Source organism: Dermochelys coriacea, chromosome 3, assembly GCF_009764565.3.
Source record: "Dermochelys coriacea isolate rDerCor1 chromosome 3, rDerCor1.pri.v4, whole genome shotgun sequence".
Taxonomy (NCBI): domain Eukaryota; kingdom Metazoa; phylum Chordata; order Testudines; family Dermochelyidae; genus Dermochelys; species Dermochelys coriacea.
This window is the reverse complement of record NC_050070.1, coordinates 31,964,648-31,981,997: the sequence shown is the minus strand read 5'-3', so window position 1 is coordinate 31,981,997 and position 17,350 is coordinate 31,964,648.

The window sequence follows — 17,350 nt, the reverse complement described above, 5'->3', positions numbered from 1 at the left end:
ATATGTTCTGTAATATGTTGTTGTTGACCTGCAACCGTAAGAGTTAACATTTGAAAAGCAGAGACTGAAATCAAAATAATATACTAAAGGATTTATTGCTAAAGTTGAGCAGGCCATGGGTAATGGATTTTAATTATAGTGCTAGTAAGCTCACCCTGTTCACTTAATTAAGCAATAAAACATGACAGGCAATGCATTGATGAGGGATTATTGCATGCGTTTGGTAAACTGTAAAACAAAGCCAAAGGCTTTCAACTATACAAGAAGTACAATAATCCCCCAGAAATACACTGCCTGTCATGTCTTATTGGTACTTAAGAAAGTAATGGAATTTGTTTTAAGAAACAAGGAAGATGGGGAAAAACAGAGTCCCGGATTTAGTGGGGATTGCTAATGCTTATGTGTTTGTTTTTATTGCCCCTCAAATCTACATTTCTGTCCAGAATTCTGAACCTGTTTCCTATTAACGACAGTTGTGTGATTCTTTTCACTCCAGAATCACTACTTGGCAAACATGAATTAAACTTTACAGTACCCATTCAAAGCATTGTGACAGAAAAGACAGATCTTTTGGTGCCCCGAGTAGGGACTCTGAAGCTTCTGGCCCTATGAAGAGGCTCTGTTGGGTTAGACCACAGGTCTCAAACACGCGGCCCCCTGGGCCGCATGCAGCCCATGGAGTTATTTGCTACAGCCCACCAAGCTCCCCACCCCCCTCGAGTTATTTCCTGCTGCCGCCAAACTCCCCTCACCTGCCCCCCCCACAGCGTGCCATGTTCCCACTCCTCTGCCTACCTCCAGGTGCTTCCCGCGGCAAAACAGCTGTTTGGCAGCACTTAGCACTTTCCAGGAGGGAGGCGGGAGGAGCAGGGAGCCATGGACTCAGGGGAGGAGGCAGAGAAGAGGCGGGCAGGGGCAGGGATTTGGGGAAGGGATTGGAATAGGGGCAGGGAGAAGCTGGAGTTGGGGAGGGGATTTTGGGGAAGGGTTTGGAATGGGGGCAGAGGTGGGAGGGGCTTTTGTATTTTTATATATAAAGGTGTCAGTGATGTGGCCCTCATGGTAATTTGAGTTTGAGATCCCTGGGTTAGACAATAGCCTGGAATTTCAGGAGTTAATGTCCACCTGGTTGGAGAGGCCATGCAGAGTGTACTTCCAGCTAGAGGTAAATTGATGGATCTCAACCTGTTTAGGCCAGATCTATATTACAAACTTTGGAAGATATAGCTATGTCGGTCAAGGGTGTGATGAGGTGATAGCAGTGCCGATAAAAGCTCCTAATGTACTAACTTATATCATTGGGTGAGGATGGAATAAGCTGTGCCAGCAAAAATGGAGTTTTGCCTGTATAAGCTGTGTCCACACTAGGAGTGCTTTGCTGATATAGTATACCTGTATAGCTATACCGACAAAGCTTCCAAGTGTAGGCCTGACTTTGACCTCAATCACTTCAGAGAAGGTTGTGTTGCTTACAGGAGAGAGACAAATACAAAGGTTGTGCTGGCCAAAAATAGAGAGCTCTGGGGGAAAACAAAAACTACTTTACTTCTTTCTATATTTTTGAGCTTACTACTTTTTACACTGTATGGAAGAAATATAGCTAGAGATTTTTGCCAAACTGGTGTCAGTTTGGGTTTTAAACCAAAACCTTGGCAATAAAACCCCAACCTACAGATGGCTCACCTGAGCCTCTAGTGAATTTCTCTCTTTGGCTGAATGCCCTACTACTAGCATTTAAATCTCATTAGGCCATACTCAGTCTTCAGTATTTAAACTATACTACTGTACCTCAGCTAGTCCCCAATTAATCGGTGTCAAAGGTGGAAGATTTGGTGGCAGCTCCGTGAGTCATAAGGGACAGTGCTATGTTTACAGACCATGCCCACTCAGCACAACCTCCTCCAGGGACTAGTTTCAAGTATATTGACATAGTGGAAATGTAGGTAACCAAGGGCAGAACTTGTATGATGGCAAGTTGTAGTGAATGAATATATAATAAAGTGACAATAGACCTTATGTGTGCAGTCTCTCCACAGTGTATAGAAAACAGTAGGAAAGCCTACTGTCTGTGGCCTATAAAAATCTAAGGTCCAACTTACCCCCTTTCTAGAGTTTGGATTTGTTGGTCATTAACAATAGATCATAAAACTCATCCCTAACTTTATCTCCAAGTCTACCTATTTCTAGTAATCCTCTGATGAGAGACTCACACCATTATATCCTGGTGGAGTTAAATTGCACCTGCCACAAGGAATGCTCAGAGTTACTGTGCAGCTTTACTCAAGATTCCCATGCCTGTTAACAGGGTGGATCAAAAGAAGAGCCCCGCATCTTAGCTGCCTCTTATACTTTTGTTGGGATCAGATGACCTGGGAGAACTGGCTCTGATTCTAACCTTGAAATGGAATGCTAAACTTTATGTGACGCATGACCAGAAAGGGTTAAGCAGCTTGCTGGCTAATTGACCCAGAGTCAACCTTTAAGGACATATTGCTTGATAAAGTTTGGGTTTTTGTGTGTTTACATATATATTGTTAGAGGTTAACAATGTAATTGAGCAGTCCCTGTCTATGCTGTATTTTGTTAATTCAGAGATCAAAAGGAAATATTAATATTTAAATGAACTGTAAACACACGATATTGCTGTATTCATCTCTCTTTGAAACGTATAGCAAATCACCTGCGAATGGTGGAAAACAAGCAATTGCCTTATGTTAATTCATATAGCTAATTACCTCTAATGCTTAGGAAATAGGTCTACTTCAAAGTCTCAGTGATTGCCTATTGTTCGGCAAAGGACTCTTAGCTCTCAAAGAAGCCTATATAAAGATGTCTTGGGTCCTGATCCTTTTTATCTCGGATATGCTTGATGCTTCATGCAGGGAAAGCTTAAGTCCCAAGACTGAGATCCTATCTGGATCACTGGACTATAACCTATGGACTAATTCTGAAAGAACTGTTTGCAACTACAAAGCTCACCATCTCTAGTATGAATATGATCTCAGAACTGTACTCATGTCTGTATGTATACTGATCTTTTAAACAATGCCCTCTCTCTTTTCTTTTTTAATACATTTTAGTTTAGTTAATCAAAATTGGCTGTAAGTGTGTATTTGGGTAGGATCTGGAATATTCATTAACCTGGGAGGTAATGTTTCCAATCCTCTGGAATTGGTAGAACTTTTTTATATGATGAATAAGATTTTCAGTAATCCTCATCATATTTGACTTGGATGTCTGGGTGGAGGTGTAAGGCTGGGTTACTTTAAGGGAACTGTGTTGTTGGCTTTTGGGTAACCAGTAAGGTGTTATAGAAACTGTTTTGTGCTGGTTGGTAAATCTAAGTATTGGAATATCCACCAGCTTTGGGAATTGTCTGCCCCATTCTTCGCAGTTCACCCTAATTGAGTAACCTCAGTGAGGTTCCCTAGGACTCCAGTCACACTTCATTACGCTGTTCAGCCATTAGATCACACTTTGTGTAAAATACCTTATTTAAATGAACCTCAACTGTACCTGGCAAAGCATTAAAGAATCTTATGATGAACACATCTAGTGTGTATAATCAAGCTCTGTAGTCACTCCGTATCTGGTACAGAAGAACATGGTATCAGGAGTAAACTAAGAACAGAAACAGAAGGAAAACAGCAGGAAAGGTTGCAGACAAAAGGAACAGCAACAAAGGTTACAGGATCTCATCAACATGCCACTCTTCAGTGCCCCAGACAACTTCAGCTTTGACAAATCTTCCCAATGGACAAAATGGAAGCAGTATTTTGCATGATTTCAAATTGCAAACAAACTCCAGAAGAAACTGGAAATATGTAGGTATCTTCTCTAATTTATGCTACGGGGAAACAGGCAGAGCATATCTTTAAATCCTTTCACTTTATTGAAGACAGTCACAAAGATGACTTTGAAATGGTTCTGGAATTATGTTTGATATATACTTTATATCTCAGAGAAATATTTTTTATGAAAGAGCATGTTTTCACCAGAGAATTCAAGAACCAAGGGAAAATGTTGAACATTTTATAAGAGTTCTGCATACATTGGCTGAAAACTGAATTTTGGGAAGGCAAAATATGAAAATATCGGAGACAGGCTGGTTATTGGGTTAACAGATAAAAATCCTTTATAGCAGCTATAACCGTCAGAATTAGTCAAACAACAGAACAAAAGGCAGGAGCAAACTGAAACCCCGAAGCAAGGAGAGAGAAATCCCAGGCTAAGAGGGACAAATTCCAGCCTACATGCACAAGTTGTGGGAAAAAGGCATATCTCAAGAGATGTTGCATGTCCAGCCAGAGGCACATGGTATAATATATGCATGAAATGTGGACATTTTGCAGTTTTTTCCTCACTAAAGCAGTCAGGGAGTTGACTCATATTACTGACAATCAAGAGCCATTGTTTCTGAGATCTATCACTTGTGGTGATCTGGAGCCTGCCAAGAGAGTAAAATTGAATATTAATTGCAAGACTGTTGATTTTAAAATTGACTCATGAGCTAACACTGTGGGGAGTTATGTCAAGTCTGCCTGGTAGGTGCCAGCAGAGACACACGGAAAACTCCAAAACCACAAGCTTGCAGGTGTTCACTGACAGAGACAGCCAAATACTCAATAACAACCCCTTATATGGCAACAATGGTCATGAGCGAGGATAAACATAGACAGAGGCAGGGAAATTAGAGAGCAATTATTGGGCTGAGACCAGAACTGCCCACCTGGAGAGGGGGAGGGCTGATGATTACAATAAAGGGGAAACACAAAAGGATCTCAGTGCTTACTCCTCGGTATGTGGGGGAGGTGAACGGGTAGTACAGCTATTCTGCTGCAGGGTGTAGTTGAGCTTCTGCTACAATAAACCAAGCCATAACTGAAGACTCCAGTCTCAGTGTGTTCCTGTGTGTATCCATTGGTCGTGTCTGAAACATAGGATACCCCAACAAACATCACAGTCATCTCAGAAGGGGCTTTACAATCACCTTCAACCCCTCCCAGAACTGAGGTCACTTGACACAGCTCTGATTAGCCCTGGAGGTATTCTGAACTGCATGGGGCCAGCTCACCACAGAAACAGCTTATACTCTGAATGCATAGCTTTTGTCTTTGTGATCAAAGGACCACAGAACAACAGCCTTCTCAGCCACTGCGTGGCAGTCGTCATGGGTCTAGTGAAAAACTTGGAACATTTGGTGATATTGGACTTTTGAAAGGAGATCCAGTACAAATGCTGATCTATATAGTGTATACACACCTCCCAGGATTCCTGTCCCATTATTCCATAAAGTGGAAATTGAGTTGAAGAGAATGGAAGAGATTGTCATAATTGAGAAAATCTGAGCCAACAGCTTGGTTTGCCCCAATGGTACCAATTACAAAATAAAATGGGAAAATATTTATCTGTGTGTCTCTTAAGAGAGGTTTCAGAGTAGCAGCCGTGTTAGTCTGTATTCGCAAAAAGAAAAGGAGTACTTGTGGCACCTTAGAATTTGTTAGTCTCTAAGGTGCCACAAGTACTCCTTTTCTTTTTTCTCTTAAGAGACTTAATGAAACAGTTGTGAGAGAAAAATATATCCTCCCAAAACCGGATAACTTCCTCCCCAAAGTGAAAGGAGCTACAGCAGGAGTAGGCAACCTATGGCATGCATGCCGAAGGCGGCATGCGAGCTGATTTTCAGTGGCACTCATGCTGCCTGGGCCCTGGCCGCCGGTCCAGGGGGCTCTGCATTTTAATTTAATTTTAAATTAAAATTAAATGAAGCTTCTTAACATTTTAAAAACCTTATTTACTTTACATACAACAATTGTTTAATTATATAGTATAGACTTATAGAAAGAGACCTTCTAAAAATGTTAAAATGTATTACTGGCACCTGAGACCTTAAATTAGAGTGAATAAATGAAGAGTCGGCACACCACTTCTGAAAGGTTGTCGACCCCTCAGCTACAGTATTCTCCAAGCTAGATGCCTCAAGCAAATTCTGCCAAATTCCTGTAGCCAAATAAAGTGCTAAACTGACAACATTTACCATGCCCTTTGGGAGATTTTGCTTTCAAAGATTACCTTTTGGGATTGCCAGGGCACTTGAAATTTTCCAAAGAAAGATGACAGAATTGTTAAATAACACAAATGTTGTTGTAGTTTTCATGAATGATATTCTGATATATGGATCTTTGATGGAAGAACACAACAAAACCCTCAACAAAGTCTTAAGCCTAATCTGTCTGGACTGAAGCTAAACAAGGAAAAATGTGTTTTCTGCCTACCCCAAATCGTGTTTTTGGGACAGACAATAAACAAAGAGGGAATCAGTCCTAGCTCTGGGAACGCAGAAGCAATCTGAGCATTGAATGCACCAACTAATGTCCCAGAACTGAAACATATACTGGGAATGGTAAATTACCTTGGTTGATACCTACAAGACCTTTTTTACAGTGACAAGTATCTAAAGGTCACTAAGGAAGGGACAAGAGACTTTTTTGCAGTGCGTGGACAAGGTAGTGAGCCAAATAGATTCACGATTAAAGGCAGTGTGTCATAATTCCAAATAAAATGAAAGGAGAAATCATAAACCTCATCCATGAAGGACATCGTGGATTAACTAAATGCTGCGAATGAGGCAACCAGTCCATGTGGTGGCCGGGCATCAGTAAAGACATAAAGAATAAAGTATCTGCATGTGGAAATTGCAGAACTAATAGACCAACATAATACAAAGAACCTTTAATAACAACACTTCTATCATACAAATCTTGGAAGAGACTAGTTGCAGATTTATGTGAATTCAGAAGACACCATTACCTGGTCGTCGTGAACTGTTTTTCCAGGTATATAGTAATAATGTACTTGAAAGACATAACGTCTCAGTGTAATCGAGAAACTGAAGTGCACTTTTGCTCACGTCAGTATTTCAGAACAACTAGTGATGAGTAATGAACCACAATTCACTGCAGCAGAATTTAAGTCATCCAAACAATAAGCCCATATTATCCACAAGCCAATTGAGAGGCTGAGAGAGCTGTTTAGACAATCAAGAAAATGCTACAGCAGGAAGATCCAGTCCTTGCTCTTCTGAGTTACAGATCAACACCAATAGCAGCTACTGGATATAGTCCAGCACTACTCCTTATGGGAAGAATTCATAACTACTGTTCCAACTTTGGAAAAGAGCCTATTTCCAAAGTGGCCAGACATGAAGAGATAGCCAAAGTGGATGAAACAGCTAAAAGAGCTCAGGAACACTTTTACAATAAACATCATTCATAGAACTGCCAGGTCTAGAACCTGGTGACTCTGTTCATGTCAAATTGGATGGAGAAAAAGGTGGACAACTCCAGCTCCCGTAAAAAAAAAAAAAAAAAAATTCTGCACCCAGATCATTTGTGATTGAGACCAACAGTGGAGAGAGTTCAACAGAAACCGTCAACATCTACAGTTTCTTCCTCAGAACAATCAATGCAGCAAACTCTCTACAGATGTCAGATGCTGAACAAGAAGATGATAACTCAGGGATTCCAAACCAACCACAGCCAGTTGTTGCAATTAACGGACAGCCAAATGACCAAGTTGTTATGCATTCGAGTCATGTAACTAGAAAACCAGTACAATTCAGAGACACATAACAGACTGATCTGTACTTAACTTCAAAGACAGTGTGATAGTGTAAATATTATTAATGGTAGGAATGTAGAACTTAAAGGGGTAGATGTAATAAGCTGTATCATATTGTTCAGCTACTATATATCACTGTGTGTAAAATAACTTATTTAAATGAACCTCAGCCATGCCTGGCAGAGCATTAAAGGATCTTATGATGACCACATCTGGTGCTCTATAGCCAGCCCATATCAGGTACAGAAGAACATGACAAACCTCACCTGAGTAAAGGGGTAGGTTTGTTGCACTGTGTTGTATTCCAATGCTAAGTTACTAATTTTAAGTTTTGCACAATAATGTGTGCTGATCATTGAAACCCAAGACAGCACATTAGAAAATCAAGTCTTCTGCCTGATATTGGAACAAACTAAGGGGCCAATTGAAGGAGAAGTCAGTTCTGTTTCCTTAGCTGATATTTGAGTGGCAGTCGTGCTGGACAAAGTGAGCCATCTGGTGATAGTGAAGGTCTGAATCATTCCTGTCACAACTTTCAAGGAATGTGGTAAGAGAAGAAAGACCACATGTTCCTATTTCCCCAGCTAGGACTGGAGACTTCCTGTAGCTTCCTTTCCTGTTACCCTTAGAATATACTGCCATGCTTGAGCTGAGAATAATGTGTAAGTCATATATTGTACTTTCTGTGTTTAGATTTCAAAACACTTTACAGGGGAAGGTAAGTATCATTATCCCCATTTAGAAAGTGAGTTATAGAAAGGTGAAGTGATTTTTCAAGCTCACATGCTAGGTCATAAATGTCTAATTCTTTTTTAATCCTACTAATGTCTTGGACTCAGTGATATCTTTTGGCAGAGAGTTCCACAGGTTAACTATGCACTCTATTAAGTATTTGTTTACATTTCTCAAGTTCAGGCTTATACATCTGTATGAATAATGAGGACATCCACAGTTTCATTAGGTAGGATTAAAAATTGTTTAAAAAGGGTTGTAAACCCTAGTGCTCTAGCGCAGGCCATACACCAACCAATAATTATTGAAAGTTAGGGAAAAAATGGCTTTGTGGGCAGGTTATTCCATTATTGTTCACTACAGGGGGTTTTCTGCTTTCCTCTGAAGCTATTGTCTGAGACAGAATGAGGAACTAGATGGAATATTTGTCTGATCAAATACAGCAATTCTTGCATCAGTGACAGAGCCAGGGATATAACTCCAGTCTCTTGAATCCCACTTCAATGCCCTATCCACTTAATTGTGCTGCAGGCAAGAGAGTGAATGGGTTCTGTGTGGCTTTCTCTGTCAGCATTTGGGAAACCTAGCTGGTGAGCATCCTTTGCTAGTTCTCTGCTTGTTCAGAAAATGCTCAGTCATTAGTGCTCAGTCAATAATTTTTTTAATCGTGCGATTGTTTTAATCGCTTGATAGCTCTAGTTCTTATGTTTACACCTTTCATAATGCTTGTACTGTTACTGTGTCCCACATCATCACCACCTCACCTCCTTAAGTTACAAGAAATAAGCATTTTTCATTAATACAATAAACCAGTCTAAAAATTAACAGAAACAACACCTTTCTACTGAAGAGACTGGGGCTCTGAGATTGGGAGGAAAGGGAAACCAATCAAGAGTCAGAGATGCAGTGTTGCCCATTTGAGATAGGGCAGGATCCAACAAACTGGGAAAGCTTGCTTTCTAAAGAGAACTGATAGTGTAGATGCACATTAAAATAAAGTAGTGAATAGGAATGGGAGGTTTTAATTTGTTTTGTTATACCACATGGAAACTACAGCAATTAATCAAAGTACTGGACTGGTCAGTTTTCCTGGATTGGAGAGAGGAAGGGTGAGTGGGTATTGGAGTATAGTACATAATGTCTAGGGTGACCATATGTTCTATTTTGGCCAGGACAGTACCCTTTTTAAGTCCTGTCCCGGACATGCCAAGTTTTTTCACAAAAATGTGCATTTGACCCGTTTGCTCTTGCTAACTGATCAGTTGGCAGGAGCAAATGAACAAATACCCAGTTTACTAAAAAAGTTGGGTGCACCCCCGAGGGGGGCTCAGAGCATGGAGGAATGTTGGAGGGGGTGTGACGTGAGGTGCCAGGCAGTGCGGCTCAAGGGGTCAGCCTCAAGTGGCATGGAGCTTGGAGTGGGAGGTCAGCCCAGATAGTGTGGGGTTCAGGAGGGTCAGCCCCAGCCCTGGGTGGCATGGAGCTCAGGGTTAGCCCCAGCCTCAGGTGGCACAGGGCTTTGGGGGGCACTCAGTTCCAGCCATGGGCGGCACAGGGCTTGGGGGTCAGCCCCAGCCACAGGCAGCGCAGAGCTTGGGCACTCAGTAGGGATGTAAATATCATTTAAAATATTAACCATTTAAACAATTAAAATATTTTGTTTAAACAGTTAACCAATTAAAGGGCCAGCCAGTTGGCACGGCTGGGGCCCATCCAGCCAGCGTGGCTGGGGCTGGGGCTACTCCAGTCAGGGCTAGCGCAGCTGGGGCTCTCCAGCCAGTGCAGCTGAGGCTGGGCTCACTCCAGTCGGGCGGCGTGGCTGGGGCCACTGGGGTTGGGGGTTAATGGTTAAGGCAGGTTAACTGGTAAGACTAATGCTTACCAGTTAACCGGTTAACATTTTACATTCCTAGAGCTCAGCCCCAGCCGTGGGCAGCATGGGGCTCGGGCACTCAGCCCCAGCTCCGGGCGGCGGGTTGGAAGGCAGCTATGGTGAGCACTGCACATGGGGGGGGAAGGAGTTGGTGTTTGGTTCAGGTGAGCCCTGGCCCTCTCATTTTTACTTTAGGAAACATGGTCAACCTAATAGTGTCACTTGATGGGAACCCCTCTGGCTGACTGAGATTGAGTGTAACCTTGACAGATTCTGAAAGGATGGTGGCCATGAGGGTAAGAGAGGTGAAAAGTACAAAAGCAGGACAAAAATGGAAGGTTCCTTAGGCTATGACCCTCCAAACAAATCTGTAAGTGAAACTGCTGTGATAGCTATGTTTGTTTGCTGTGCTGTTGTAGCCATGTTGGTAGGTGAAGAAGATCTCTATGTAGCTTAAGAGCTTCTCTTTCACCAACAGAAGTTGGTCCCATAAAATATATTACCTCACCCACCTTATCTCTGTGATCATTATATTTCCATATAAAACAGCTTCATTGAGGCATGGAGTGATCAAGTAGATAAAAAACAGAGTTTTTCAGACTGTCTGTGTGTGTCCACTTGCAACTAGATGGGGTCTGCAGAATTGCTAGGAGATAGTAGCTTGCATCAGAAAGGAGCATGCATAATTCAGCAAAATCAGCTTCTGTGTTAGCATGATGCCCTGCTTGAAAAAAGGGCATAGTACAGTGTTTCTTATGAGCAAAACATCAGCACCTGCAGTGCAACACTAATTTAATCCACAGAGGAATCATGTTTTTCCATCCTGCTAGGCAAGTGCATGAAGTGTGCCAAGACAAGCTTCAGGAGCTTGGTCATTGGCTACGACTAATTAAAGTTTGATTTACCAAAACTGCTACTTTACAACTGTTAGGTTCTCAGTTTCATGTCTTCCTATGCTCTGATTTTGCTTTCTGTACTTTACATACTCTGTCTGATTCACTAGACGCTAGGGCCTGATTCCTCTTTTTCAGTGGTGTGACTTCAGAATAATTCCACTGATGTCAGTGATTTCACAGGTGTGAGAAGAGAATCAGGCTCTGCTGTTTAATATCAGTCCAGTACAATCCCATTGAAGTCAATGTGATTTCATAGTATTCTAGAACAGAGAGCTAAAGTCTTTTCTCATTTATTACTGTGTAAAACCCACATCTATTTAGACCCAAGATGCAAAGTCCAAGGCATGTCTGGACCCAGCCTGGTTATGCTCAACATAGTAATAAATGGCTTCAAATTGCCAAACATTCCATCTTATCCTAAGGATACAGTACAGCACTTTATAACACTGATCATTTATATAAAATACAAAAGACCATTAATTGAAAATATTGAACATTGCCACTTGGTATTGACAATGGTGATTCTGTACTAGAAGGAAAATTAATGATCCATCAAAGGCAAGGCTGAGCCCAACTCTCCTAAAGGGCAGCCAGCAACCCACACTTGACATTGCCAACCAAATAAATGTGGGCTGTGTTGCTGTAGTTGTGTTGGACCCAGGATATTAGAGAGACAAGGTAGGTGATGTAATATCTTGTATTGGACTCTGATGGTGAAAGCCAAGAGACAAGTTTTCAAGCTTACAGAGCTCTTCTTTAGGTCAGAGCTCTGTGTAGGTCGAAAGCTTATACCTTTGGTCCAATAAAAGATATTACTTCAGCCATCTTGTTTCTATAACAAAATAAATGTCATGTAGTGAGAATGCTATTTATTTTGCAAAGTATTGTCGAGTGCTGCATTAAATATTTTTTAATCCAAAACAAAAACCCATCTTAAATCAATGTATTTGTTTTTAAGCCTGTGTAAGTCCAATAAGAGTCTACATAAATTCCCCAGTCCTACTTTTCTTCAAGGCTTTGCTCATTAGCAAGGTTAAGATTTTGTCACATTTTTAATAAAGGCCATTGACAGGTTGCAGGAAATAAACAAAAATTCATGGAAGCCTGCAACCTGTTTGTGACTTTTACTAAAAATAATGAGAGAGGGTTGATGGGGGGATGACTGAAGCCTGAGCCCCGCTGGGGATAGGGGGATGAGAGCCTGAGGCACAGGTCTGAAGCTGAAGGGAAAATGTCACAGAGTTCTCTGAAAGTCACAGAATCTGTGACCTCCATGACAAAATCTTATCCCAACTCTTTGGATATTGTAGCTGTTCGCTGAGACTGACTGCACTTTTCATAGAATAAAGAGAAGAATATGATACCAAGATCTGTAAGAGTGTAACATACAAATTCTAGTTACATTTTGCCAAACATTAAAAGGTGAAGGCAATTGTTTCAGCTAAAAAAAGCTTTCACAGAAGGAGCCTTTGGGCAACATTTTCTCTAAGGCTTTTCATGCCCTGTTTTTTTTACTTCATATGCAAAAACTAGAATACTCAGACCAGATCCTATCACTACACTGATTTTACCTATGAACATTCTGTATCAATATATCATAAATAAAGAATTGAGTTTACATTTTAGTTTTCACCCATCTACTAAGTCATGTCCTGATTGTGCTGATCTGTTTACTTATGATCATCAAGTCCTTTGGGTAGATCTACCCCAGCTCCTGGAAATCTGATGTCTGAAGACCAGTGCCTGAAGAAGCCAAGACCATTTTGTTCAATCTGACATGGTGTGGTGTGCCCTAGATCAGTGGATTGTTGCCAAACCAATCCCAAATACAGTCCCACGGTGAAGTCTGAAACAAATTGGGAAGAAGACCAATTAGCTGAGATTGGGCCTGTGAGGACAGGGACAGATGAAGACTGTCTATCCCTATAAACTAATCCAAATCAATGGGTTGTCTTTGACCCTTTACCAAGGAGAGCTCCTCAGATGTACTCCTTGATTGGTGACCAGAGCTGGCAAGTGGTCAGAAGAAACAGCTGCATTTGAAACTGACAGCACTTGTACCAGCTAAGCACTTCCTGCTCTTCAAAACCAGGTCAGCCAATGCTGTTGAACCTGTGCTGAGGAGGGTTTTGATTAAGTATTCTGTGAAGGACCACTCTATCCCTCTCTTCTATGGTTTCACTCCAGTCTGTCATCAGGGTCGTTGCCTGAAAGAAGCCAAGACCAGTTTGTTTTGGTCTGCATGTTAAGGTGGGCCTCACGTTAGCATATCATTCTTCAGAGTAGTATCAAAGATGTGCCCCACAGTGAGGGTCAAAATGCACCTTTTTCTTGTGTAACTATTCTCTCATTTAATAAAGTTATCTTCTTCCCCTCTTCCCTCCCCTCCCCCCATTTCACTTCTCTATGCCTACATATTTTCTCATATAAATCTCTAAATCTGTCTTACTCTTTTTTAGCATTCCATTTTTGAAAATATGCTAATTACAAAAATTCATTGCTGCTAAGTGGATTGACAATATGGTTGGATGAACCACTGGGGTGACCAAACCCCATATAGACAGAAAAAGTAACCCCTCTTGGTTTGATATATAATATAACAATGAACAGGGTCAACCTTAGATCAAATGGCCCCTCAGACAAAGAGTGTCTCCATTTGTTAAACTTTTGAATACCTTATTTTATTGCATATGCAGCCCATTTCATGACTTTGATGCATGATTTATCCCTGTCATATAAGATGATAAATTTGCATGCTAGGATCTGTAAATCTGTATTTATTCATGCCATATATAAGCAAATAAAATGCATTTCCTCTAAGTTTATAGAAACTTTTAAATGTTAAGAATAACTGAAATATACTAACATCAAGAAATGGAACTGTGCACCAACATTGGGTAGACCATTATTAAATAGTGTTACAGTAGGTAACAGCCGTAGAATGTTAACCCTAGTCCTTTAGTTCAAAAGATCGTTTTCTCACCTTTGCCCTCAAAAACTGAAGCACAGCATCTGAGAGATCCAAAGACTGGCCAATGGCCTTTTCAGGCAATAAAACAGCAAACCATGTCAGTCTCTCATCGGCCATCATCGATCAAAGATATGTTTTAATGAGTCTCAACTTTGAAAAGCTGCACTCATCACTCATGACTGTGATTGGCAGCGTGAACAGAATCCTCAAAGCTATCCAAACATTAGGAAAAGTGTCCTTCAGCTCTGCATCTTGAATGAATTGGAGAACTTGGAGTGGAGATTGCTTCCTGTGTTGCAAAATGTGACGGATGTTGTCCAATTCAACATAGAGGTCTTTATCACTGATGTCCAAACATTTCCCATGTGGCAGCATCCGGTGAAGGTCCATACAATTGATCAAGAGTGTTTTCCTGTCAGCCGGCAGCTTACAAAGGTCATACAAAAAGCCCCAGGTCTTTTCGTGGTGCTTCATTTGCCCAAACCTTTCATCAATGGACACTCGAGCAGTGTCAACTAGTGAGCAAAATACTCCCTCTTGAATTTTTCTTGTGAGCTTCCCATCCCCTCATCTCTGTCCTTGTAACCAAATTGTCTCTTTTTCTGATTAATACAAGTTTCCTTTTCCAAGCAAGTGTCATTTAGTGGCTTCACAGTCAGATTTGTAACATTGTCTGATAGTTGATGCTGGAAACAGAACGTATATCCTTTTCAGTACTCTGAAGAGAGATACTGAATCTAAAAAAGATAATGTTGCATCTGACACAACCAGGTTGAAGGAATGACAACCATAAGGCATGAAGAAAGCTCTTGGATTCAGCACAAGCATCCTGGCCTGGACACCACTGTTTCTTCCCTTCATGTTTGCACTGTTGTCGTAGCCTGAAGCGGCAGTTCTGAAGCTTTATTTTATTCTCATTCAGAGCATTCAGCATAAACAGTTCTGTTAGGCCTTTTCCAGCAGAATTGTTCACAGACAGGAAACAGATAAAGTGTTCCTTTACTTGGATACAGCCATCCTCATCGTCAACAAATCTTACTGTAAATGACATGTTGTCACTGCGACTACTGTTGGGAGTGCAGTCCATTATTACAGTGTAGTACTTTGCTTTGCCAAGCTGAATCAATATGTTATCAAGCACCTTCCTTGCCATAAGGTCAATCAATTCATTTTGAATTGTTTTGCTGCAGTAATGGTCTATAGCTTCTTTTTGAGCTACTCGATGTAGGTGTTCACACAGGACATCATTGTATTTCCCAAGGAGCTCTACCAAACCAAGAAAATTACTGTTACGTTCAGTGAACAACTTATCTGATGAGCCTTGGAAAGCCAAATTATTCGTTGCAAAGAAGAGAGTAATTAAGATCAGATGCTTAAGCATGTTCCGCCAATGCTGAGTTTCTACATTAATAATGTGCTGAGTAGGCCATAAAATGGTTGGGTGAATTTTCATGTTGCTTCAGAGCATCAGCTAAATTATGCCAGTAATTGTACTCAGAAAAGCAATGATTTTACATTTTTGTCAAATATTTTGCAACGAAACCAGAACACTTGGTCAGTTGATTTCAAGTAAAGTAGCCAACATTGATTCAATTTCTCACCATTTTTAAGCACTCTTTTGCAGTGTGACTTTGAAAAGTGTCAGTTCTGCTCATTTACTGGAAATGTCATATCCTCAATTTTGCCCAGCCCATTCAAAATTGTACAATCAATATCAGCAGAGTTGAGGATCGCCGTAAAGCAGGACCAGATATGTCAATTTGTAGTGTGCAATTTTTCTCAGTGCTGTTTCTGTCATTATGTGAGGCTAATACTTCTTCATTGTTTCTCTCCTTTTCATGTAAATCAGATTTTTCTTTGTTATTACTCTCCTTTTCATGTGAGCCACATTCTTCTTTATTATCACTCTCCTTTCTGCCACCAGGAAAACTGGATGATTCTCCATCACTTTACTCACATTTCCATTCCTTATCTTCAGGTGAATCTACTAATTCCTTAGTAATAGGACTTCCATCATTTACACTTTGCTCCTCAATTTCTTCTGCACTGGGACAATCGCTACTGCCTAAAGCCTGAGCTCTGTTATTCTGTTTCAGATATTTTCCCCTGAAATTTGCCCCTTGGTGCAAACTAGATTGCAATTGAGCTTTTCACTTCCTAAATTGAGCTCCTGAAGGCTTCTTTGGGGGCATCTTTTATTTTCTATGGGAGAAGACAGACTATATTAGGGAGGCACTCAGGGAACCCAGCCCCTGGCTGGACCTGCCATGGCCTGAGACAGGCACTCCTCCCCTGGCCCCCACCTAGCCCGGCCCCCGACCTACCGCGGCAAGGGGACAGGTGCCCCTCCCCTAGCCCCTACCTAGCCTGGTCCCCAACCTGCTGTGGCCGGGGGACAGGCGCCCCTCCCACAGCCTGAACATAGCCCAACCCCCAACCTGCTGTGGCCAGGGGACAGGCACCCCTCCCCCAGCCTGAGCATAGCCCGGCCCCCAACCTGCTGCGGCCGGGGGACAGAAGCCCCTCCCCCAGCCTGAATGTAGCCTGGTCCCGACCTGCTGCGGCTGGGAGACAGGTGTCCAGCCCCCAACCTGCCACAGTTAGGAGACAGGCGTCCCTCCCCTGCCCAAACCAGCCCAGCCCTGACCTGCTGTGGCCAGGGGACAGGAGCTATCCCACGGCCCCAGCCATGGAGCTGCCATGGTGGGGAGAGGAGCCTCTCCCCACCCCAGCCCAGGTGTGACACATCACTTCCATACTGGTGGACAAAATTCATTCCACATGTGTTAGAAAAATTAGAGGAAACACTGATTGACGGACTTGTCCTCCATGAACTTATCTAGTTCTTTTTTTAATAAGGGATTACAAACATTTTTTCAAGGGAAGATGCGCATATATTTGTTGGAAGTGTTTAGAAGTAAGCAGATTGTGTTCATGTCTGAAATTTTCAGTGGGCAATAGATAGCTTGCCAAGATATTATCTATCTAAGTAAATTGATATCTGTCCTATTTTCTTCCTGTACCAGGTGTCTGTTTCTAGTATGGCTGGAGGTATCATGTGGGCCAAAGCCTGTCTCTGGTAAAGAAATTAACCCTCTAGCAAGTACTGTTCACTTCACCTGACTCCAGACCGTAACAATCCCCAATATTATGAGGGCCAAACCCCAGTACAGAGGTCCCTACTTTTTTATATTATCAATTCTACAATGATACTCCTGAGAAATAAAAAGAGGTGATATACTCAGACAACTGTTCTAG